The following is a 25,537-nucleotide window of genomic DNA, read 5'->3' as shown; positions in this document are numbered from 1 at the left end:
ACTTCCGCTCCTATGTCTTACGGTCTTGTGGTCTTATATTCCAAGTGTGGCCTAACTAAGGTTCTATACAGCTGCAACATGACTTGCCAATTCTTATACTCAATGCCAAGGCCAATGAAGGCAAGCATGCCGTATGCCTTCTTGACTACCTTCTCCACCTGTGTTGCCCCTTTCAGTGACCTGTAGACCTGTACTCCTAGATCTCTCTGACTTTCAATACTCTTGAGGATTCTACCATTCACTGTATATTCCCTACCTGCATTAGACCTTCCAAAATGCATTACCTCACATTTGTCCGGATTAAACTCCATCTGCCATCTCTCCATCCGAGTCTCCAAACAATCTAAATCCTGCTGTATCCTCTGAGAGTCCTCATCGCTATCCGCAATTCCACCAACCTTTGTGTTGTCTGCAAACTTACTAATCAGACCAGTTACATTTTCCTCCAAATCATTTATATATACTACAAACAGCAAAGGTCCCAGCACTGATCCCTGCGGAACACCACTGGTCACAGCCCTCCAACTGGAAAAGCATCCTTCCATTGCTACTCTCTGCTTTCTATGACCTAGCCAGTTCTGTATCCATCTTGCCAGCTCACCCCTGATCCCGTGTGACTTCACCTTTTGTACCAGCCTACCATGAGGGACCTTGTCAAAGGCCTTACTGAAGTCCATACAGACAACATCCACTGCCCTACCTGTATCAATCATCTTTGTGACCTCCTCGAAAAACTCTATCAAGTTATTGAGACACGACCTCCCCTTCACAAAACCATGCTGCCTCTCATTAATACGTCCATTTGCTTCCAAATGGGAGTAGATCCTGTCTCGAAGAATTCTCTCCAGTAATTTCCCTACCACTGAAGTAAGGCTCACCGGCCTGTAGTTCCCTGGATTATCCTTGCTACCCTTCTTAAACAGAGGAACAACATTGGCTATTCTCCAGTCCTCCGGAACATCACCTGAAGACAGTGAGGATCCAAAGATTTCTGTCAAGGCCTCAGCAATTTCCTCTCAAGCCTCCTTCAGCATTCTGGGGTAGATCGCATCAGGCCCTGGGGACTTATCTACCTTAATATTTTTTAAGACGCCCAACACCTCGTCTTTTTGGATCTCAAGGTGACCCAGGCTATCTACACACCCTTCTCCAGACTCAACATCTACCAATTCCTTCTCTTTGGTGAATACTGATGCAAAGTATTCATTTAGTACCTCGGCCATTTCCTCTGGCTCCACACATAGACTCCCTTGCCAATCCTTCAGTGGGCCAACCCTTTCCCTGGCTACCCTCTTGCTTTTTATGTACGTGTAAAAAGCCTTGGGATTTTCCTTAACCCTATTTCCCAATGACTTTTCGTGACCCCTTCTAGCCCTCCTGACTCCTTGCTTAAGTTCCTTCCTACTTTCCTTATATTCCACACAGGCTTCGTCTGTTCCCAGCCGTTTAGCCCTGACAAATGCCTCCTTTTTCTTTTTGACGAGGCCCACAATATCTCTTGTTATCCAAGGTTCCCAAAAATTGCCGTGTTTATCCTTCTTCCTCACAGGAACATGCCGGTCCTGAATTCCTTTCAACTGACACTTGAAAGCCTCCCATATGTCAGATGTTGATTTGCCCTCAAACATCCGCCCCCAATCTAGGTTCTTCAGTTCCCGCCTAATATTATTATAATTAATCTTCCCCCAATTTAGCACATTCATCCTAGGACCACTCTTATCCTTGTCCACCAGCACTTTAAAACTTACTGAATTGTGGTCACTGTTCCCGAAATGCTCCCCTACTGAAACTTCGACTACCTGGCCGGGCTCATTCCCCAATACCAGGTCCAGTACCGCCCCTTCCCTAGTTGGACTGTCTACGTATTGTTTTAAGAAGCCCTCCTGGTTGCTCCTTACAAACTCTGCCCCGTCTAAGCCCCTGGCACTAAGTGAGTCCCAGTCAATATTGGGGAAGTTGAAGTCTCCCATCACCACAACCCTCCGTTTTTACCCTTTTCCAAAATCTGTCTACCTATCTGCTCCTCTATCTCCCGCTGGCTGTTGGGAAGCCTGTAGTAAACCCCCAACATTGTGACTGCACCCTTCTTATTCCTGATCTCTACCCATGTAGCCTCACTGCCCTGTGAGGTGTCCGCCCGTAGTACAGCTGTGATATTCTCCCTAACCAGTCGCACAACTCCACCACCCCTTTTACATCCCCCTCTATCCCACCTGAAACATCTAAATCCTGGAACGTTTAGCTGCCAATCCTGCCCTTCCCTCAACCAGGTCTCTGTAATGGCAACAACATCATAGTTCTAAGTACTAATCCAAGCTCTAAGTTCATCTGCCTTACCCGTAATACTTCTTGCATTAAAACATATGCACTTCAGGCCACCAGACCCGCTGTGTTCAGCAACTTCTCCCTGTCTGCTCTGCCTCAGAGCCACACTGTCCCTCATCCCTAGTTCTCCCTCAATGCTTTCACCTTCTGACCTATTGCTCCCGTGCCCCCCCCCCCCTCGTCACCCCCATAAGGGCAGGGTTTGTGGACTTCTATGACAGGCGCCACACCTGGACCGATTCCATGACCGTGAAGGGGCTAGCACCGGCGGCAAGTGGAACAGAATCGATTCCAATGAGAAACTATGCCAGATTTACCAGATTCGCGATCTGAGAAGCCACAGCCGCATATACACACTTCATTCCACCCATTACGTCCTGGCCAACAAGGTGGCATCGAGGAGAGCAGCGCCCCGTTTTACAGTCGCTGAGCTCGAGACCCTGCTGGATGCCATGGAAGAGAGGCCGGCGACCCTGTGTCACCCCCCCCCCCCCCACCCCTACCACCCTCAGACCACCCTCACCCCCACACCACCATCAGCCCCTCACCACCCATACTCCACACCACCCTCACACCACCCCCACAGCATCCCCGCTCCACACCCCCACCCCTCCCGATCCGTGGTCTAATCAAGATCCTTGTCTTGTGTCTCGCAGGGGCTGCTGTTTCTGGGGCGGCCCTTCTGGTGTCCCCCAGCCACATCCAGACCCAGAGCCCCAGGTGCCGACCAGCGACAAGGACACCGACCCGGATGGGAATCATGAACCCAAGACCCAGGACAGCCTGGATCTCGAGTCTGGGGATAACACAGATTTCCCGTCACAGCTGTCTGCAACACCCTCCACTGTCCCAGAGATACTCACCTCGGTTCGACGCTCCTGGGACACTATCTGGTGCTCACCACACAAATACTCCGGTATATCTGGTGGAGGTAGGAACTCCCGAGGGGCCGGATGATCGGAGGGCGGGCCAATCCCAGGGACTAGCTGCCGGCCAGACAGGTTTGGGGCTTCTGGAACAACAGCCCCATCGATCATGGAGATACAGTCACAGAGCCAGGGACTACATGAGGGGTTGTCGGTGATCAGGAGCAGGTGGAGGAATCCAACCGCATGCAGGAGCAGGAGGTGGTACCGGCCATGCTTGCCACACAGGCCAACACCGTATGGGTGGCGTCCATGATGGAGGCCTTGGGGGCAAAGGTTTCGACACTGGATCAGCATGCCCGAGGCCTAGGGCAATCTGTGCAGGCGCTGGCCGAGGCCCAGGCCAGGGTTGCCCTCTCAAAGGCAGCCATGTGCCAGACCCACCTGGATATTGCAGCAGCGCCCCTGAGCATGAACAGTCACAGCGGGCCATGGCTGAGAGCGTCGGCAGCGTTGCCCAGGCGCTCACCGATGTGGCGCAGACACAGCGAGGTGGATCAGTCCCAGAGGGAGATGGCACAAACTTTGGCTGATGTGGAACAGACCCAGAAGGTGGTGGCACAGTCAAAGCCTGATGTGGCGCAGTCCCAGAGGGAGGTGGTCTACTCCCTGGGCTCCATGGCCGCGATAACGCTGACAGTGGTCGCGACGGCAGCGGGCCTCCAGGACTGGCAACGGCAGGTGGCAGGAGTGGCCTCGGGGCTAGCTCTGCTCACAAACCCGTCCCTTCGAATAACCTGTGGGTACACATTAGGCCTCATGCGCCACGTCCTTGGCCTGTTGGGCGACCGTTTCTCCATCCTCCGCTGCCTCCTGTTCCTCTGTGGCAGGCTCCGCTGCTGCAGCATCCTCCTCCTCGAGCAGCGCCCGCTCGTACAGCTGCAGTGCATCCCTCAGGGCTGCGACGACGAGGAGGAAGGCCACCATTGAATTCCAATATCCATTGTCTGCAGGGGGTGAAAGGCCGACATGGGGTACCATAGTGCGTACCCCTGTGCCCAACAGGTCTACCAGGCTACATGGCCCCTGTTGTCAATGCAAAACCAGGGGCCAAGCTGGGTGGTCAGTGGGGTGCGCAGCAAAATGGCTGCCTTGCAGGCCGTGGCAATGATGGTCGGTCCCTGGACACCGCACCAGTCCCGTGGGGGGGGTCACCCCAACCCATCCCCCTGTCACCACCCCTCCCCACCCGCCGGCCCTGGCAGGTTTTGCCCCCACTCCCCAATCCAGTGCGGCCAGGTTCAGGACCGGCAGCCCACAGTCACGCCTCTCCGTGTCCGATGTCCTCTCTGTCCCTAATCAGCCACGGTGCCCGTCGAGACACTGGAGTATTGCGATTTGTCCCGAAACCGCCACCCACCCTGATTTCGGCGTCAAAACCCATTCTCCTCCCAATCACGTATCCCGATTCTGGAAAATCCCACCCATAGTCTGTTCGACTCGGCACTTAATCATTTTCTTTTCCCTTCTTGAAAGGTTTGCTGGACTCTATTGTGTCTGGGCACCCTGGGGCTGCATTTCCCAGCATTCCGAGAAGATGGCCACATATGGTGATACAATGTTTGATGTAAGTTTAAGAACTGTTTGAGCCATGGCTAGGACAGTGGGACAGCACATAGACAAAGCACCTCGTGACACTTTGTAAGATGGAGAGTCACCTCAATTGCCTCGTACAACTGTCACCTCAGTGGTCGTGGCCCATTGTCTTCAGCTTGGCCTTCGACGCTCAATATTGTCCATCGCTTATCCTAGTTTCTACGCAACGTCTGCCAACCCTTGGGTATCATTTCCTTCTGTAAATTTACTCCCATTATTTTTTTTTCTCCTCTCTCTTCTCACTGATTCGGGGAACCCCTGCCTGTCAAGACAGTCCCTTGCAAACCTGACTCAAAGTCATGGCTGGACTGTCACAAAGCATCCTCCATAATGTGAGACGCCGCTGTTTGGTAAAGTCTGCATGGTGAAAATGCCCCGCAATATGTGATCACAGGTGGCTTACTGGGTAGTGTTGCATATCTGACAGATGTGGCAGAGGGCTCTGAGAGAAAGAGGTGCTTTGAGAAATTGCTGGGCCTCAAACTTATTACCTTGTAGATGACAGCAGTGGAGAGCCACATTTCATGTGCCTTACTGTTGCATGGAAGAAGGTATCCTTGTGGAGAATTAAGAGAGGACAAGAAACAAGGACATTTGTACAAGTGGAGGCAAAGCAGGCGGAAATTGCTTTTTGCAGGTAGAGATGGAGTTTTGCCTGCAATTCCAATTCCACATAATAAGATAAGGCTTCTATCTGGAGGTGTAAAGTTCTGCTATTTATTTTTCTCGCTCTTCTGACAAGAGCACAAATCATCAACAATTTAATCCAGAGCTACATTTCACGCTGCAATTTATACATCTAATCATTATTTTCGATATTATGTCTCCCATTCCGTGCTCCATTTTGTTCCATTTTCAGGCATTCTCTTCCAAGCTCCTGTGTGGCTTGTTGGTAAATTTTAAGGGGCTTTATTCAAGGTTCTTAAAAAAATGAAATGTTTTTGCTCCAGTCACCTTCCTCACTTGATGAAACCATTGACTCCAGGCTGTGGTTAAAGCAGTCCTCCACAATCTACATTACGACACGTTGGGTTGCTAGTCCAAGCCCCCAAGGTTGACTAGGTCACCAAGACTCACTATCATGAGCCAGTGATTAGGAGGGATCTTGTAGCTTTTGCCCTCTCTGTGCCAGGGTGGTTGAGATTAATAGCCGTTTCCTCACTAGTACTTTCATATTTTCTTTCTTATTTCTATCGTGTGAGCACTCCCTTCAACCAACACTATACCAATCGCAGTGTTCCGTTCCATGTCCATCAAATGCCAGTTTACCCGAACCGGGATCCTTATGCCAATCACCCGGGGCGCTGCCATACAACTTAACTGCATACTGTCAACTTCTTCAGATTCTTCCAAGTGGAAGGGACGGGTTCTAGGCTGATGGCTACCTCTACCAGGGCATCTGGATCTCTAGTTGGTTTGCGCTCTTGCCTGGGCCAGCGACCATGCACCCCACAACGACTTGGCTCACCATCGGTGGTTTTGGGGAAGTTTCTCGTTGGGACATTTTAACGTTTGGTCACTGGGTTGGGCCTTTACGGTGCTCCTTCCAGGGCTGGGTAGCCTTATGGGGAGTTTCCTTTTGGTGGCGGTATTGTTAACACCGCATACCAAACAGTCTCACAGCATTTCTTGCAGGGCAGTGCCATATTCACAAAGCTTTGCAATCTTTCGCAACCATGACAAATACACAGTGATGGACTCACCCGGGATCTGCTGGCGGTATTAAAATGGTACCACTGTATAATTACAAGTGGAGTTGGGTTAAAGTGCTGCCCCACTAGGGTTACTCGTCGGTCGAAGGATTATGCATCAGGCGCTGCTGGATAGATAAGGTTTTGTATCACTCTGAACGTATGAGGCAGTCAACAAAGTGACTGGCGGTCATCCACCGTGATACTGTTGGTCCTTAAAAAGTAGCGCATTTGGTCAGCATACTGATTCCAGTCTTCAAAGCTGGCGTTGAAGACATCTAACTGTCCAAACAGAGGAATAATGAAAAGAGAAATCCAATCTTTATCCAGTAGTGACTGGGGAGTTAGCTTATCCGATGGTAGAGCAGCATTGATAGCTGTCGAGTTTGACCCTTGTCGCCAGTTTTATAAGGTCACAAAGGAGTGGACACTGAGTAGTTCAAATAAACTTAGTTTATTTACAATGACTATTGTATACGTCGCACAGTAGATATCTAACTGGGTCTGCTTTGCTGGTGCCTAACTGGCTGGTTTATATACTATACAAGTAGACATTGTTTAGAGGACCCCGCCCCCTTATCGGGGGAGCTTGTATTGTACAAGGTTGACGGGCAAGTTAATTATTCACACCCCGAAATATACTTGATTTCGACAAAATTATGAGGGGCATAGACATAGTGGATAGTCAGAGGCTTTTCCCCAGGGTAGAGGGGCCAATTACTAGGGGGCATAGGTTTAAGGTGCAAGGAAGTTTTTTTACACAGGGTAGTGGGTGCCTGGAACTCGCTGCCGGGGAAGGTGGTGGAAGCAGGGACGATAGTGATGTTTAAGGGACATCTTGACAAATCCATGAATAGGATGGGAATAGAGGGATACGGACCCTGGAGGTGTAGACGATTTTAGTTTAGACGGGCAGCATGGTCGACGCAGGCTTGGAGGGCCGAAGGGCCTGTTCCTGTGCTGTACTTTTCTTTATTCTTGTTCTGTTTGATGTAACAACTTCCTTCCACTCAAAATAGGTTCTCAATGACTGAGGAAACAAATGCACGACCAGCAGTCTCTGTCAGAGATGGGGCAGATAGAAGTGGGACTGCGGCGCTAACGACCCGGGTTCGAATCCCGGCCCTGGGTCACTGTCCATGTGGAATTTGCACATTCTCCCTATGTCTGCGTGGGTTTCACCCCCACAACCCAAAGATGTGCAGGTTAGGTGGATTGGTCGCGCTAAATTGCCCCTAAATTTATATTTTAAAAAATTAATACAGTGATATAAATGCATGTTCTTTCTCACACACCAGACTCGAAACGTTAGCTCCCTTTTCTTTCCACAATGATGTCAGACCTGCTGAGAATCTCCAGTATTTGCTTTCTGTTTCAGATTCCAGCATCCGCAGTAATTTCCTTTCATCCTCAGGTCCTCTTGGGCTCTGCCCTGCAGTTACCTCTGCAAATATGAATTACCAGCAATGTACAGGGGTATTTGCATAGGCACATAACACAGGAATTCACCTGATGGGAAGATACATGAGTGCAAAATTGGAATATTCCTGCTGCTAACTAGACTGGGACTACCTGTGAACTTGGAGCACAATCACCAACAATTTGTTTTGGTACTAAACTGATCATGTTTGACCATTCCATGATTAACTCACCAAATACGTTCCAGCAAAGTCTGAATGAGAATCTTGGTGAAGCCCCGAATAAGTCACCACTTGGTTTTACATAGAACATAGAACATACAGTGCAGAAGGAGGCCATTCGGCCCATCGATTCTGCACCAACCCACTTAAGCCCTCACTTCCACCCTATCCCCGTAACCCAATAACCCCTCCTAACCTTTTTGGACACTAAGGGCAATTTAGCATGGCCAATCCACCTAACCTGCACGTCTTTGGAATGTGGGAGGAAACCGGAGCACCCGGAGGAAACCCACGCAGACACGGGGAGAACGTGCAGACTCCACACAGACAGTGACCCAGTGGGGAATTGAGCCTGGGACCTTGGCGCTGCAAAGCCACAGTGCTAGCCACTTGTGCTACTGTGCTGCCCAAAGTGATGGGGTCCCCTTCTGCAGGTGGCCTCCATTCCCCATGGTGGATCTGGAAACCCATTAGAGGCCAGCGTGAAACTGATTAGCATCCCGATAATGGGATACAGATGAAGGCTTGACTGCTGTGTTCCTCGATCGAAACAATTTTGAAATCAAAGTTCAATCGTTTATTTTTATATATTCAGGTCGCGATTCTCCTGGAAAATGGTATTTGACATTTTGGGCAAAGATCGCAGAGTAATTTCAGTCGGGTGTATGGGCGCGATCCAGTTTGCAATTCACCCACACTTGGTCATTTTGTTTTGAGCCTGGGAAACTTCCCACTGAAATATCCTGAATTTTTTCTGGAGTGGGGAACTAAAGACACCAGCAAGATGGGCTCCTCCAAGATCATCTCAAAGTTAGGTTGAAGGTCTCCCATACCCCCTACCCACTGACATTGTGACCACCCGCAGAGATAAACAACCACCCCAACCTTCAACCCTGGAGGGGCAATCTGTCTCCCATCGTTAAATATTCGGTTCACCACCGCACCATGCAGGAATGAGCATGAGGGTGACTCGGCTTCACCCCCATCCATCCTCGCTGACATTGGGGCATTTCCCCCCCAATGTGAGCATGCCACGCTATGGGGGTCACTGAGTGCCTCTACCTTGAAGGGCAGCTCCCCCCTTTTAGCTCCCTCCCTCTGTTAGAGTGGTCAATCTACCAACGTGTGATAATATGCGTAAAGTAAGTTTGAACATAATGCTATGCTCGACCTCCAACCAATAGGTGGCATTGTAAACCAATCACCTCACTATGTGATCTGGGAGTTGAGAGTTGGTCATGGTGAGAGATACCAGAAGAGTTGTTTTGTGTTAGTTGTTGGTTAGTTTATTTATCCGAATTATCCTACCATGCAGTTGCTTTACTTCCCTGTTGATGAGCTGGCGGTGGGGAGGGGGGTGGCTTATTTGGCAGGAGTGCAATAAAGGTTTCACGTTGGCGTGAATTTCCCAGGGTATCATCTGCAGGTATCTTCTAGAGCTCCACAGCAGTGAGTGGGGGGTGGGGGAGTGGGGGGGGGGGGGGGGTCATCTAAAGGTGGATCTTCCAGATTCAGTGTCATTTAGGAAGTCCATTTTCCAGCCACAGAATGTTCCTGGAGATCCATTTTCATTTTCAGGAAGTCCATCTCCTTTCTTCAATTTGGATCAGACAATATGGCACCCAGATACTACGGTGGACTATACACCATGAGGTCTGCTCCTCCACATAATACAATGCAATTGAATTCACATTTTCAGACAACCATGCTGGGATTTGAGCTGGTGGTGTTGGGTAACCACAAGTAACGTAACCGCCACACACCATATCCAGTTCTTGAGAGAAGAAATAGATGATGAGGTGAGAAGGCAAGGTGGGCCAATCCTGAAGGCCCTGATGTGCTTCACAGAGGAGCAAGATTGAAAATTAGAGTACCGTGAGTGAGGAAAACGAAACCATTTATCTTCTGCCTGTAATTAGTGATGGATAGTGATGGACTGCAGAATGCAGAGGAGATTGTAACCAAGCTGGGCATGCAACACTGGCAACTTAACCGCGACAATACCGCAGCCCTGCAAAGTAAACAAACTGGTTGAGCTTGCAGAGTCAAAACCTGAACAGATTTTGCAATGAGCTGGGAAAGGGTTCCTGGCTAAGATTGCTGACAGCATTTTCCTGCTCTCCCTTCATTGCAACCTCACTTTGTTGGGAACCTCACTTATGTGGAAGAGCATAAAGGAAGTGTGACAAATGCAATTTGGGATGCGCATCGCCCACATTCTGTTCACTCAGATTGGAGGGGGGGGGGTTACATTACCATACATAACAACCAATTAAATTGATTGAGCTTCATCTCATTCCGTATGAATGGGTTTAGCCAGCACACCTTCCTCTGCACTCATGAATATTTATATGTGGTTATCAAAGTATTTTAGCTAATATTTTATGGTCCGATTTTTTTTGTGTACCTGGGTTAAGTCGCACTTATTCATTCACTGCTCCGTGTCAAGTTCCGTTCCTCATGTGTGAGCCATGCCGTGTTATTTCACCTCACAACTGAGATTAATTATGTTTACAAGCAGGCACTCAACAGTGGTCACTCTACAAATGAGCAGGAGGTCTCTCAGTTTCATTTTGTCTCTCACTAAAACATTCGAAAGCACTTTCCAGCCAATATTATCGTTTTGATGTGTAGTCACTGATGTAATGTCGGAGCATTGTAGGAGCAATCTCCCAGAAACAGTAATGTGGGAATGAGCAGTAAACCGTAGAAGCCCTACTGTGCTCATTGTGTCTGCACCGACCCTCTGGAAGAGCACCTCGGCCCACTCCCCCTAACCCGGGAACCCCACCTACACTGCACATCTTGGGACATTAGCATGGCCAATCCACTTAACCTGCACATCTGGGGACAAGTATTGGCCAGGGGAATGGAAAGAATTCCCCTGACTGCCTTTGAAATTGTGCCATGCAATCTTCAACATGCATTTCAAAGTAAGCAGGGTCTCCGATTGATATCTCATCCAATAGATATCTCGTCCGACAGTGTAGTATTCCCTCAGTTTAGATTGTGTGTTCAACTCTCTGGAGATGCCAGCAACTCTTTCCAACCAACACTGACCCATCCTCCAGTGATTTGTGGACTGGGTTGCTGTCCAGCTTCGTTAACAAATGGAAATATCAAACAGGAGAAGACCACCAAGCCTACCTTACATGCACTGTGTCTGGAGAATCATGATGAAATACTTCAACAATATCAATAAAGTAAAACATCCGAAAGTGCTTCATGGGAACCGTTGTCAGAAAGTAAGGCCAGGCCAGTTGATAACAAAAAGGAAAGTAAAGACTTGCATTTATAGAGCACTTTTCACAACCACGAGACATCTCAAAGTGCCCAAAAAGTACAAATGTGGTCCAATGCCAAATCTTGCCTGAACTGTCTCCTGGTTAAAGGCCACCAATTTCTTCATTCCATTCTTGCCTGCCAATCTTTGACTACAACTTAATAATAATAATAATAATCGATTATTGTCACAAGTAGGCTTCAATGAAGTTACTGTGAAAAGCCCCTAGTCGCCACATGTTCGGGGAGGCCGGTAAAGGAATCTGAACCCGCGCCGCTGCCTTGTTCTGCTTTACAAGCCAACTTTTTAGCCCACTGTGCTAAACCAACCCCTGTGCTAAACTTACCCAGGCCCTGCTCAATTGCCTGGAATTAGTACTCTAGCTAACTAATTTCACCCTTGCCTTGCTTTTTGTGTTTCCCATATTTTGGGCTCCTTGTAAGATTCCTTGTAAAGCCTATGTTGATCCTCGTACTGCCAGGAGATGTTACAATCCTTGATGGAACTTTCGCACTGAAAAGCCAGAGTTTTGGGAGTTTTATTTCTGTCAGAAGCAGAAAAAAGAGAAGCTTTGGGGCTGATCTGCGATTAGCTTTTTCGTTGACACCAATGGATTTGAATTTCTCATGGTCTACCCTCTGGCTTTTGACTGTTTGTGAAAATAGTCTTACATTTAGATCTTGCCTTGTTCCTTCATTCTCTTCCTCATGATACACTGCATCTTGACTGTGATAAAGCTGTGAATCATATTTGATGAAATCCATTGATAATGTGGTGCTCTGCCTGTCAGAATGCAGAATGCAAGGCAGAATAAGAAATTACGGACTTATTTTAAACCTCACAGAATCGGTTCCATTCTGATGCAGCCAAGCACTTGGTGATTGTCAATCAACGATAAGCTGTGGTGGCTTCCATTCTGATAAAAGCTGTGATGGAATAGCTTTGATGGAATAAAAGCCTGTCCACCATCTACAAGGCACAAGTCAGGAGTATAATACTCTCCATTTGCCTGGATGAGTGCAGCCTCAACAACACGCAAGAAGTTTGACACTGCAGGACAAAGTAGCCTGCTTGATTGCTCTGCCTTCCACAATCATTCCTCAACCACCGATGAACAGTGGCAGCCGCGTGTACCATCTGCAAGATGCACTGCAGTAACTCACCAAGGTTTGTTAGACAGCACCTTCCTAGTCCACGACCACTGCCATCTAGAAGGACAAGAACAGCAGATACCTGGGAACCCCACCACCTGGAGGTTCCCCTCCAAGTCACCCACCATCCTGACTTGGAAATATGTCGCTGTTCCTTCGCTTTCGCTGGGGCAAAATCCTTGAACTCCCTCTCTAACAGCACTGTGGGTGTACCTACACCTCAGGGACTGCAGAGGTTCAAGAAAGCGGCTCACCACCACATTCTGAAGGGCAACTAAGAATGGGCAATTTGTGCTGGCCTCAGCAGCAACGGCCAAATCCCGTAAATGATTTTTTAAAAAAGTTTATGCCTGGGAGACTGCCAACTCAGAAATTACCCACAGCTCCTTCTGTAAAAGCAATAGACAGTATTGCATTTTGTTCCATCCACATAAGGATCTTGTATGCCGGAAGAATGACGAGGCCAGTTAATCACAACCTTTCTGAATTGGCAGCTAAGATCAAGGGAGCGAACTCCCTTCTGTGCCAATGGTAATTTGCAGAAGGAGGCCTGAGGCTGAGGTGATCTCATCCCTAGGATTTCAGTTCCATCCAAACGGTCCAAATAGTAAAGACTCTCTGTTACATGGCCAATAATAAAAGGATTCCTGGCACCAGGGCTAAACGATCGTAGTATGTGCAGGCCCAGAAGAGTAACATTTTTTCTGGAAAAAGATCTCCAACAGTTGCCATGCCTTTTCTGGCTGAAGGTCACCCCCTCCCCCCGACAGTCACAGAGGTCTGCGTTTTGGAGCTGGTTGGTTGTTTTGCTGTGGGGTTTTTGTGTGAAATCTTGTTCAAACCCTCTGGGCACAAAACAAAACAAAAAGTTTTTCCCACAGCGCAGGATTAATTTTGGAAGTGAGGTATTGAAATGAAGCAACTGAAAGACACTCTGGTTCTCCTCCAACCAAGAAAATGAACCAAGAAAATGATACCAAAGAAGGAAGAGGAAAAATGGCAAATAGCATTTCATGCTACTTTGCTGTTTCAGTCAGCTGCATTGCTACTCTTGTCCCAGAATATTAAATATCAAAACGTATTGAATGTCTTCCCCATGGTATTTACGTTCCAAAATTTTTTTTAGAGCATCAAATTATTTTTTCCAATTAAGGGGCAATTTAGCGTGGCCAATCCACCTACCCTGGACACCTTTGGGTCGTGGGGGTGAAACCCACGCAAACACGGGGAGAATGTGCAAACTCCACACGGACAGTGACCCAGGGCCGGGATTCGAACCCGAGTCCTCAGCGCCGCAGTCTCAGTGCTAACCACTGCGCCACCGTGCTGCCCACTCTTTAAATTTTTTTAAAATTCTCCTTTTTCACATTTTCTCCCACATTTACATCCATCAACAATAAATAATAATCGGCAAGATATGTCAGTCCCCATAATAACAACGATCCCATCCGCCCACCAACCCCCAAACCTCAGCACGCATGTTTACATAAACAAATGACAAAAAGGAATCAGGGATGACCCGTAGTCACCCTTAATCTTACACAGCTCCCACCCCCACCCACCCCCCCAACTAATGTTCGATGTTATCCAGTTCTTGAAAGTGCATAATAAATAGTGCCCATGACTTGTAGAACACCTCCGAGCTTCCCCTCAATTCGAACTTAACCTTCTCAAGGGTCAAGTATTCCAACAGGTCCCCCGCCACGCCAGGGCACTGGGTGGAGAGGCTGCTCTCCATCCCAGCAGGATCCGCCTTCGGGCGATCAAGGGAGCGAAGACTATGATATCTGCCTCCGCTCCCGTTTCCAACCCTGGCTGGTCCGACACCCCGAATATGGCCTCCTGGGGACCCGGGTCCAGTTTCACACGCACCACTTGGACATTACCCTAAACACCTCCTTCCAGTACTCCCCTAGCTTTAGACAGGACCAAAACATATGAACGTGATTAGCTGCCCCCCCCCCCCCACCCCCCCCGCAACGCTCACACACATCCTCTACTCCTTCAAAAAATCGGCTCATCCTCGCCTTCGTGAGGTGCGCTCTATATACCACCTTCAGCTGTACCAACCTCGCACATGAGGTGGAGGCATTCACTCTCCGGAGCACCTCACACCAGACCCCCTCCTCTAAAACCTCTCCCAGCTCTTCCTCCCACTTTGCTTTGATCCCTTCCAGTGGTGCCTTATCCTCTTCCAAAATGGCTCTGTACACCGCTGACACTGCCCCCTTCTCCAGTCCCCTTGTCGTCAACACCTCCTCCAGCAATGTGGAGGCCGGTTCCACTGGGAAACTCTGTATCTCCTTCCTGGCAAAATCCCAAACCTGCATGTACCTAAACACTTCTCCCTGCTCTAGCCCATACTTCGCTTCCAGCTCCCTCAATCCTGCAAACCGACCCCGAAGAAACAAATCTTTTAGCGTCTTAATCCCCCTTCTCTTCCCATTTCTGAAAACTTCCATCCCACCTCCCTGGCTCCAATCTGTGGTTCCCCCGAATCGGCATTTCCCTTGACCCTAAACCCAACCCGAAGTGTTGGCGAAACTGCTTCCAGATTTTCAGTGAAGCTATTATTACCGGACTCCCTGAATATTTCCCCGCAGCTATCGGGAGCGGCGCTGTTGCAAGTGCCTTCAGCCCCGACCCCCTGCACAAAGTCTCCTCCATTCTGACCCACTGAGAATCAACCCCTCTGACCCAGCTCCGCACCATCTCCACATTCGCCGCCCAGTAGTAGTACAACACGTTCGGGAGACCCAAACCCCCTGCCCGCCTTCCCCTCTGTAGCAGCACCTTTCTCACTCTGGCCACCTTCCCTCCCCATATGAATGAGGTAATCTTTCCCTCAATCTCCCTGAAAAAAGACTTTGGCAGGAAAATCGGTAGGCATTGAAAAATAAACAGGAATCGCGGCAACACATTCATTTTAACCACCTGTACCCGACCTGCCAGTGACAGAGGAAGGCCGTCCCACCTTGCCAGATCGGCTTTCACTCTCCCCACCAAACTAGTGATGTTGAACCTGCGAAGCCTCCCCCACTCCTGGGCAACCTGCACCCCCAGATACCTGAAATGAGTCCCTGCTCTACAGAATGGCAGCCCCCCCTACCCCTGCCCCCACCCCCGGCCGAGACACCACAAAGTACTCACTCTTGTCCAGGTTCAACTTGTACCCCGAGAAAGACCCAAATACCTGCAGTAGCTCCAATATTCCTCCTATCGACGCACTCGGCTCAGACACATACAGCAGCAAGTCGTCGGCATATAAGGACACCCTATGCTCTATCCCCCCCCCCCCCACACTATTCCTTTCCATGCTCCCGAACTTCTCAATGCGATGGCCAACGGCTCAATCGCAAGTGCAAACAGCAGGGGGGCACAGGACATCCCTGTCTCGTCCCACGGTGGAGAGAGAAGTATCTCGAACTGATATTATTTGTGCGGACACTCGCCTTCGGTTCCTTATATAATAGCTTTACCCAGTTCACAAACCTTGGTCCAATCCCAAACTGCTCCAGCACTGCCATCAGGTATCCCCATTCTACCCGATCAAACGCCTTCTCGGCGTCCAATGCCACAACTACCTCTGTTTCCTTTCTTTCCGCCGGTGCCATAACAACGTTCAAAACCCTCCTAATGTTCGAAAACAGCTGACTCCCTTTCACAAACCCGTCTGATCCTCCCCTATCACCTTCGGGAGGCACTCCTCCAGCCTACCCGCCAGTACCTTACCAACACTTTTGCGTCCACATTCAGAAGTGATATGGGCCGATACGACCCACACTCCGTCGGATCCTTATCTTTTGTTAGCAACAGTGAAATCGATGCCTGCCCCAAGGTTTGCGGCAACATCCCCTTCCCTATCGCCTCCTCAAACATCCCCACCATCAGGGGTGCCAACCTATCCTTACATTTTTTATAATATTCCACCGGAAACCCATCCGACCCTGCCACCTTCCCCGGCTGCATCCTCCCAATCGCATCCTTTATCTCCTGCTCCACTATTGCTCCTTCTAATGTAGCCCTGTCCCCCTCCCCTAGCCTCGGGTACTCCAACCCATCTAGAAATTCCTGCATCCTCCGAGTGGCTCTGACTTGTACAACCTCTCATAAAACTCCTCAAAAACCTTGTTAATCAGCACTGGGGCCACCACCAACTTCCCTGCCCTATCCCTCACCTGAAGAATTTCCCTTGTCGCTGCCTCCCTCCGGAGCTGACCTGCTAACATACGCCTTATCTCCATGTTCATAAACTGCACCCCTTGCTCGTCTCAGTTGGCTCACCGCCTTCCTGGTGGACAGTCGGTCGAAGCTCATCTGTAGTTCCTTCCTCTTTTCCAGCTTCGCCGGGTCCCCATCCTCTGCATACCTCCTATCTACCTCCAACATCTCATCTATTACCCTCTGCCGCTCCAACCTCTCCTCCTTTTCCACCCTAGCCTTAAACAAAATTACCTCACCCCTCACCACCGCCTTTCGAGCCTCCCAGACGACTGCCTTCGACACCTCACCCGTACAATTGACGCCTACATATTCCTTAATTACCTTTTCATTTTTCTCACAGAATACTTGGTTCCCAAAAAGCCCCATGTCCAGTTTCCACCCCGGTCTCTGCGCTGCCCTCTTCTCCAGCACCATATCCACCCAATGCGGAGCATGATCTGACACTGCAATTGCAGAGTATTCCGACCCCTTGACTCCAGCCAGCAAAGCCTTCCCCACCACAAAAAAGTCGATCCGCGAGTATACCTTATGGACCGCTGAGAAAAATGAACCTCCAAGGGTCCACCCCTCCCATTTCCACCATTCGCCCAGCCAGCGCCTTCGCCCCCCTGATGGGACTGGCGAGCGCGGCCGTGATTTGTCCAACCTTGGCTCCTGCACCAGGTTCCAGTCCCCCCCACAATCAGCTCATGCGTGTCTAAGTCGTGAATAGCCCCAACCACCTTCCTCGCGAATCCCACATTGTCCCAATAGGGACCGTATACACTTAACAGCGCCACTAATCTCCCCTCCAGCGCCCCTGTCATAATCACATATCTACCCCCCTGATCTGCCACCACCTTCTCCATCTGGAAGCGTACCCTTTAGCTGACCAGCACCGCTACCCCTCGAGCCCTTCCATCAAATTCGGAGTGAAACACTTGGCTAACCCAGCCCTTTTTAAGTCTCACCTGGTCCTTCACCCTCAAGTGAGTCTCCTGCAGCATTGCTACATCGGCTTTCAAACTTTTAAGATGGGCAAGCACCCTTGACCTCTTGACCGGACCTCCTAGCCCTCTCACGTTCCACGTGACTATCCTTACTGGGGGTCTCTCACCCCCCCCCCACCTTTCTTATCCACCGTCACCATACCACCGGGCCCTGCCCCATAAGCCTGACCCGCCTGTTATAACCTGCCTACTTACGATTGGCTGGGGACTAATGACTATCCCACAATCCTATGGGAGTATGAACTTCCCCAATGAGGGGGGCGGGGAAACTCCTAGTATAAATAAGCTGGCCAGTTCAGGAACCAGGACGAAGGAGAAGGTAGCAAGGGAAGTTACTGCTACTGTTATGTATATATTATTATAGTAAATAAACGTTATTACTTTGTACCCTTAAAACTCGTGCTGGATTCTTCGTGGTCCTTACAAAACTGGCGACGAAGATAAAAGTGAATAGCTGTCTACACTGCTGAAGCCACCTCCCTGGATTTTTGTTGGATACAGGTTGGAAGTTGTTTTCTATTATACCATGCCTCTGTACGGACGTTTGGATGTTTTTGATGCTGCGCTGGAAAGCTGGAACCAGTACACACAACGGATGCGTTACTATTTCCGGGCAAACAATATCACCGAAAACGAGCGCCAGGTGGTCATATTGCTCACCGCCTGCGGCCCGCATACGTTTGGGGTGATTAGGAGCCTTACGTACCCAGCTGCGCCGGACACCAAAACGTTTGACGAACTTGTGAATATAGTGGGGCAACACTTTAACCCAACCCCGTCCACGATAGTCCAGCGTTACTGGTTTAATACCGCTGAGAGGACCCCTGGAGAATCCCTTGCCGATTTTTTATCCAGGCTATGCGGGATTGCGGAATACTGTGACTGGTGAGACCTTGTCAGAAATGTTACGCGACCGTTTGGTTTGCGGTATTAACAATGCAGCAACACAGAGAAAGTTGTTAGCGGAGCCAACATTGACTTTTCAACAGGCAATACAAATAGTCTTGTCCCGAGAGAGCGCAGAGCGAGGAGTACAGGAGCTACAGGGAATGGAAGTGCTTGCCTTGGGGCGCAACCCTTTCCGCCCAAAAACGTCCCCCCGCACTCCTGCGGTCCCTTGGGCGAGGCAACAACCGGACCGACGCCAGTGGCCATCGGACATTCCTCCCCGAAGGGAGCCTTCTCCAGAGCCAATGGATGAGGAGCCATGTCCGTGTCAGACTTGTAGGCTCGCGGACGGCGGTCCTGGGGGCGCCAGAGGCGCCGTCGTTCCGACCGAAACTGGGACCAGCCCAGGGGCCGTAACTGGGACCAGCCCAGAGGCCATACCTTCCATGTGGATGAACCTGTGGCGACCACTCCTGAGGACGTGGAGACGGAGGACGACTGCCTGCAGCTGCATTGTGTGGCAGCTCCCCGTGTGGCCCCCATTAAGGTGACAGTACGGGTCAATGGCCACCCGCTGGAGATGGAGTTGGATACTGGTGCAGCGGTCTCCGTGATCGCCCAGAGGACATTCGACCGCATCAAGCAGGGTATACAGACCCTTACATTAACTGACTCACAGGCCAGGTTGGCCACCTACACAGGGGAACCACTGGACATTGCAGGAACTACAATGACCCCTGTTGTCTATGGACGCCAGGAGGGGCGTTTCCCACTTATCGTAGTGCGTGGCCATGGGCCCAGCCTGTTGGGTCGGGACTGGTTGCGCCATTTGCGGTTGCAATGGCAGCACATCCTCCAAACAGTTTCTGGAGGGTTGACTGAGGTGCTAGGACGATATTTGGAAAATCTGGAGGCTGTCCTTAGACGCCTTTCGGAGGCTGGAGTCCGTTTACGTCACACAAAGTGCGTATTTCAGGCAAAGGAAGTAGTCTACCTAGGTTATCAGGTGGACCGCGAGGGTCTGCACCCCGTCGCAGAAAAGGTGCGTGCAATTCAACATGCCTCCACCCCGACTGACACTTCGCATCTTCGTTCTTTTCTCGGTCTCGTAAACTATTACGGGAAGTTCCTCCCCAATCTGGCAACTACGCTGGCCCCCTTGCACCTGCTGCTAAAGAAAAATCACACCTGGGTTTGGGGTCAGCCGCAAGAAACCGCTTTCCGGCGGGTAAAGCAACAATTGTCGTCGTCTGGGTTACTAACCCACTATGATCCGGGAAAGCCTTTGCATCCCCGTATGGTATTGGGGCCGTCCTGTCCCACAAGATGGAGAACGGGGCCGAGCGATCGATAGCTTTCGCCTCCCGCACATTGACTGCAGCGGACAAAAGGTACGCGCAGATCGAGAAGGAGGGCCTGGCAGTGGTTTTCGCGGTGAAACGCTTCCACCAGTATGTGTACGGCCGCCAATTTACTATCGTGACTGATCATAAGCTCCTGCTGGGACCCTTCAGAGAGGATAAGCCAATACCGCCCATTGCTTCTGCACGGATCCAGCGCTGGGCTTTGTTGCTTGCTGCATATGAGTAGTCTCTGGAGCACAAACCAGGTACGCAGATAGCAAATGCCGACGCACTGAGCCGATTGCCTTATCGACCGGCCCCATGTCGACCCCCACGACCGGTGAGGTGGTTGCAACCCTAAATTTTATGGACACCTTGCCTGTCACGGCATCACAGATCCGTGAGTGGACCCAGACGGAGCCAGTCCTGTCAAATGTTCGGCACATAGTCCTGTATGGTGGGCAGCATAGATAGCTCCCAGGCGAGTTGCAGGCATTTTCCTCCAAGCTGTCAGAGTTCAGCGTGGAAGACGGCATCCTCTTGTGGGGGACGCGTGTGATTGTCCCGGAAAAAGGCCAGGAGCTGATATTATCAGACTTGCACAATGGGCATCCGGGCGTGACCAGGATGAAAATGTTGGCCCGGAGTTATGTCTGGTGGCCAGGCCTCGACACCGACATTGAGAAGGTGGCCCAAAACTGCTCCATTTGCCAGGAGCATCAGAAGCTTCCGCCGGCCGCGCCCCTACATCACTGGGAATGGCCAGGGCGGCCTTGGGCACGCTTACATGCAGATTTCGCAAGCCCTTTTCAGGGATCGATGTTCCTTCTACTAATTGACGCCCAGTCCAAATGGCTGGAGGTGCATAAGATGCAGGGGACAAAGTCCTGCGCAACAATTGAAAAGATGCGTTTATCATTTAGTACGCATGGCCTCCCCGAGGTGCTGGTCACGGATAATGGCACTCCATTCACGAGTGAGGAGTTTGCTAGGTTTACAAAGATGAACGGCATCCGCCATATCCGCACTGCCCCTTACCACCCGGCTTCAAATGGGTTGGCAGAGCGTGCAGTGCAAACATTCAAAAGAGGCCTAAAGAAGCAGTCTTCCGGATCAATGGACACGAGACTGGCTCGCTTTTAGTTTACGTATAGGACCACCCCCCATGCAGTGACTGGGGTAGCTCCAGCAGAACTCCTAATGGGCCGGAGACTTCGCACCCGCCTTAGTATGGTCTTCCCGGACATTGGCGCAAAAGTACGCCGCACACAAGAACGGCAGGGACAGGGATTTTCTCGGCATCGGCCGATTCGGCAGTTTGCGCCCGGTGACCCAGTATTCGTGCGGAATTTTGCTGGTGGTGCCCAATGGGTTCCTGGTGTAATCTTTCGCCAAACGGGCCCTATATCTTACCAAGTGCAAGCCCAGGGTCGTCTCCAGCGAAAACACGGAGACCACGTTCGGTCCAGAAGACCATCCCCTCAAAAGATTCCCCGTCCCCGGAGCTCATTTCAACAGCCGCAGAGACCAGAGACAAGGGAAGGTAGTCCTCAAAATCTTCCACACTGGTGCCTCACTCGAAGCCTGCGCAGGTCGTTACGGGACCGAATGGAGATAGAGACGCTGACATGACGGAGGCAGCAGACTCTGACTCCGAGATGGAGACACGAGTTCGACGCCTTCCTTCGCCAGGGTCTTCGGCGGATTCCTTGGACTTTGGGGGGAGGGATGTTATAACCTGCGTACTTACGATTGGCTGGGGACTAATGACTATCCCACAATCCTATGGGAGTATGAACTTCCCCAATGAGGGGGGCGGAGAAACTCCTAGTATAAATTAGCTGGCCAGTTCAGGAACCAGGAGGAAGGAGAAGGTAGCAAGGGAAGTTACTGCTACTGTTATGTATATATTATTATAGTAAATAAACGTTATTACTTTGTACCCTTAAAACTCGTGCTGGATTCTTCGTGGCCCTTACAAAACCGCCCCTGTCCATTGTTAACATCGACCCCCTTCCCCCCCTCCCAAGAACCCCCCCTACAAAAACATCCCTCCCTCCACCCACTCTTGCTCGCCTCGTAGGCCCATTGAAGCCTGCTATCCAGGCTCCAATGTCCACAGTCCTCCTCTCACCTCACCCCCGTTCACTAACTGACTCTAGTTAGCTAGCATGGGTGGCTCCCCCCCGCCAAGACCTCTCGCCCCCTTCCGCCCAGTCCCAGAGAAAGAAACACCAAAACAAACCCAACAATCCAACCCCTACAATTCACTCACATAACATTTAACCGTCGCAACACAGAACGCCAGTAACTTGAACTCTGTAACAATGCAAAGAGAAGTAAATTTCAATACAGTTGTAACATTTGTACATTTGTACATTTTCCAGCCGCTCAAACACAGTCCACAGTCTCTCTTCCAGTTCCGCTCTTCACGTCTGTCCAAGCCTTCTGCCCTCACGAACGCCTCAGCCGCCTCCGCTGTCTCAAAATAAAAGTCTTTGGCGTTATGTGTTACTCTCAACTTCGCCGGGTACACCACACCAAATCGCACCCCCTTCTTGTACAAAGCCGCCTTCACTCGCCCAAACTCCGCTCGTCTTTTTGCCAACTCCACCATCAAGTCCTGGTAGATCTGAACCGCAGGACCATCCCACAGCACCTCACGCTCCTGCTTCGCCCAGCTTCATACTTTCTCCCTCATGCAAAACTTATGGAAGCAGATAATTATTGCCCTTGGCGGCTCGTTCACTTTGGGCTTCGGCCTTAATGACCGATGAGCTCGGTCTAGCTCGTACAGGGTGGGGCTCTCACCCTCCCCCATCAGCTCCGCCAACTTCTTAGCGAAGTATTGCGTTGGCCTTGGGCCCTCGGTCCCTTCGGGCAAGCCCACAATTCTCAAATTGTGCCGCCTTGAGCGGTTTTCCAAGTCTTCCAGCTTTGCTCGGAGTCCTCTGTTAACCTCCACCACCCTCCGCAGCTCGTCCCCCATCGAGGTGACCTGGTCGCTGTGTCGTGTCACGGCCTCCTTCACCTCCTTCATCTTCTCGCCCTGCTCTCTCACCTCGGCCGATGCCTTTGCCACCTCCACCCTCATCGGGCCGATTGCCTCCTCCAACAATGACCTCAACACGACCGCCGTCTCTTTCCTCAAGGCCTCCATGTGCCTCACCAAACGTTTTTCCAGCTCCACCACCATCACCATCTTCTCCACCATAAGTAGTGCGGTCCCGCCTTGCAGTTCGGCTTCCGCCATCCTGTCAACACTTTTGCTTTTGCTCGTCTTCTCCTTCGGTGGCGAACAGTTTCCTCCTTTCTTTGACGCTGTTTTTCGCATCTTTTAGCGGCTTATTGTTTTTTATCTTCTTTCCTTTCTCCTCTCTCCCCCTTCACCCTCCTGCCCTTCATCAATCTGACATTCTTCTTTTTTGAGAAAAAAAAACTTTTATCAAACTTCCATAAATCTTCTTTCTTTCTCCTCTACATTCACCTGGGACCAGGCTTCAACCTTCTTCTTCCTAGGTGGGAGCCATCCGACGTGGAGCACCCTCCCTACATGGCGCTCGGGCCTGCCACCACTGCCTCTCCGTAGCTCCGCCCCCACTGCTCTGACCTGCCGGGCCCGGCACCTCAGCCCCCGCCGCCTGACACCCACGCGGGGTTCTTCGCCGGCTTTTAAACCGGCCCCGCTGGCTGCTCGTGGCGGCCCCAAAGGCCGACGATAGTCGGGGAGTGCGTGGGGTCTCGGGGATTTCCCCGAAATCGACGCGAATCGCGGCCACCGGCGGGAGCTCTTTTTTTTGCGGCTGCCCTACTCGCCCACCCCACCGGACCACCGTGCTGCCCACTCAAGATTTAATTTTGACATTGTGGTGTGCCTTGCAGCCCAATGCATCGATGATTCAACAAATACAGTCAAATATGCAAACAGGTGGATAGATAGACTTGCGTTTCTTTGAGTATAGAATATTAAGGGGTGATCGAACGAAGATGAATTAGATATTAGAGATCAAAATATATCCTTTTGTGGGGAAGAACAGAACAACAATTAAAATTAGCAGCATGCAGTTCAGGGGTTATGTCAAGAAGTATTTCTTTAGACCTCTGGTGGCGGCTATGAGGGAGTAAGTCACGCATTTGGTGGCTCTCGCTCCGGTCAGACTTTTAAACCTTTTCCCCCGACTTTTTCGAACTTTTGAGCGCTGGAGGGGAAAACAACAGCACTGTAGATCTGGATCCATACAGAGTTGTATGGACTTGAGGAATAGAAGGGAGCAAAAACAGGCGAAGAAGGGGCTGAACAAAGGTGGTGTGGAAGTTCAAGTGGGAGGAACGATGGCCGACGAACGGACCACAGAACGGACGGTCCAGACAGCACTGGACTACATGCATGAAGGAGAGCTTTGCAGCACTGAAGCGGGATAATTTGGAACCACTTCAGAAAGCGGTGGGGCGACTGGACCAAAGGCTGGTCGCCCAGGATAAGAAGGTCCAGGCATTGGAGAAGACAGTGGAGGAGCAGGCTGATTTCCAAACGGTAGCGGATGTGGAAATTAGAAAGTTGAAGGAGCAACAATCAAGGCTGCTGGACAGGCTGGAGGACTTGGAAAATAGGTCTCGCCGGCAGAATCTGAGAATCATTGGGCTCCCGGAGGAGGCCGAGGGAATGGATGACACGGCATATGCGGCAGACATGCTGCAGAAGCTGGTGGGGGAGGATTTCTTCCTGCGTCCGTTGGAGCTGGACAGGGCACACAGAGTGCAGGCGAGGCAGCCGCGAGGGGGGGGGCCCGGGCGATGGTGGTCAGGTTCCATAGGTCCGTGGACAAGGAGCGGGTCCTACAGTGGGCCAAGAACACGAAGAGCTGCTTATGGAACAACAGTGTCCCGCGCATCTATCAGGATCTGAGCCAGGAGGTGGCCAGAAGGAGAGCAGCCTACAGACAAATTAAAGAGATCCTGTTTAAAAAGAAGGTCAAGTTCGGGCTACTTTTTCCAGCGCGGCTTTGGGTCGCATACCGGGAACAGCAACATTATTTTGACGACCCGGAGGGAGCGATGGACTTCGCTAAGGGGCATGGACTGTGCCGAACCGAGGACCCATGGACTCAAGTTAGAGTGTTTCAAGGGATGTTTGCATTTGTTTGTGGATTGCCCTTCATGTTAGCGATGTCGTTCGGCATGTTCTTTTACTTAACATTTGGGGTGTTCTTGTGTTTGTTTTTGCCTGTTTGAAAGTTTTAAAGTTAAAGCCAAAGTCACAGTTAAAGGTTAAGTTATTGGGTGCTGGGGGGCTGTACGGGTTCTTTTTGCTGTTTTTCTGGTAATGTTGGGAGGGGGGTAGGTGGTAGCACCCACCTCATTACACAGTTTGCATTGCACTATTGTGGGGGCGAGCTTTGTTCTTTGTTTGTTTTTTCTCTGTTTCGGTCCCAGAGCGATTGCTCGAACAGGGCTGTTCTGGGGAAGTGGTGTTGAGGGGCG

Source organism: Scyliorhinus torazame, chromosome 20, assembly GCF_047496885.1.
Source record: "Scyliorhinus torazame isolate Kashiwa2021f chromosome 20, sScyTor2.1, whole genome shotgun sequence".
Lineage (NCBI taxonomy): Eukaryota > Metazoa > Chordata > Chondrichthyes > Carcharhiniformes > Scyliorhinidae > Scyliorhinus > Scyliorhinus torazame.
This window is presented reverse-complemented; position numbering follows the sequence as displayed.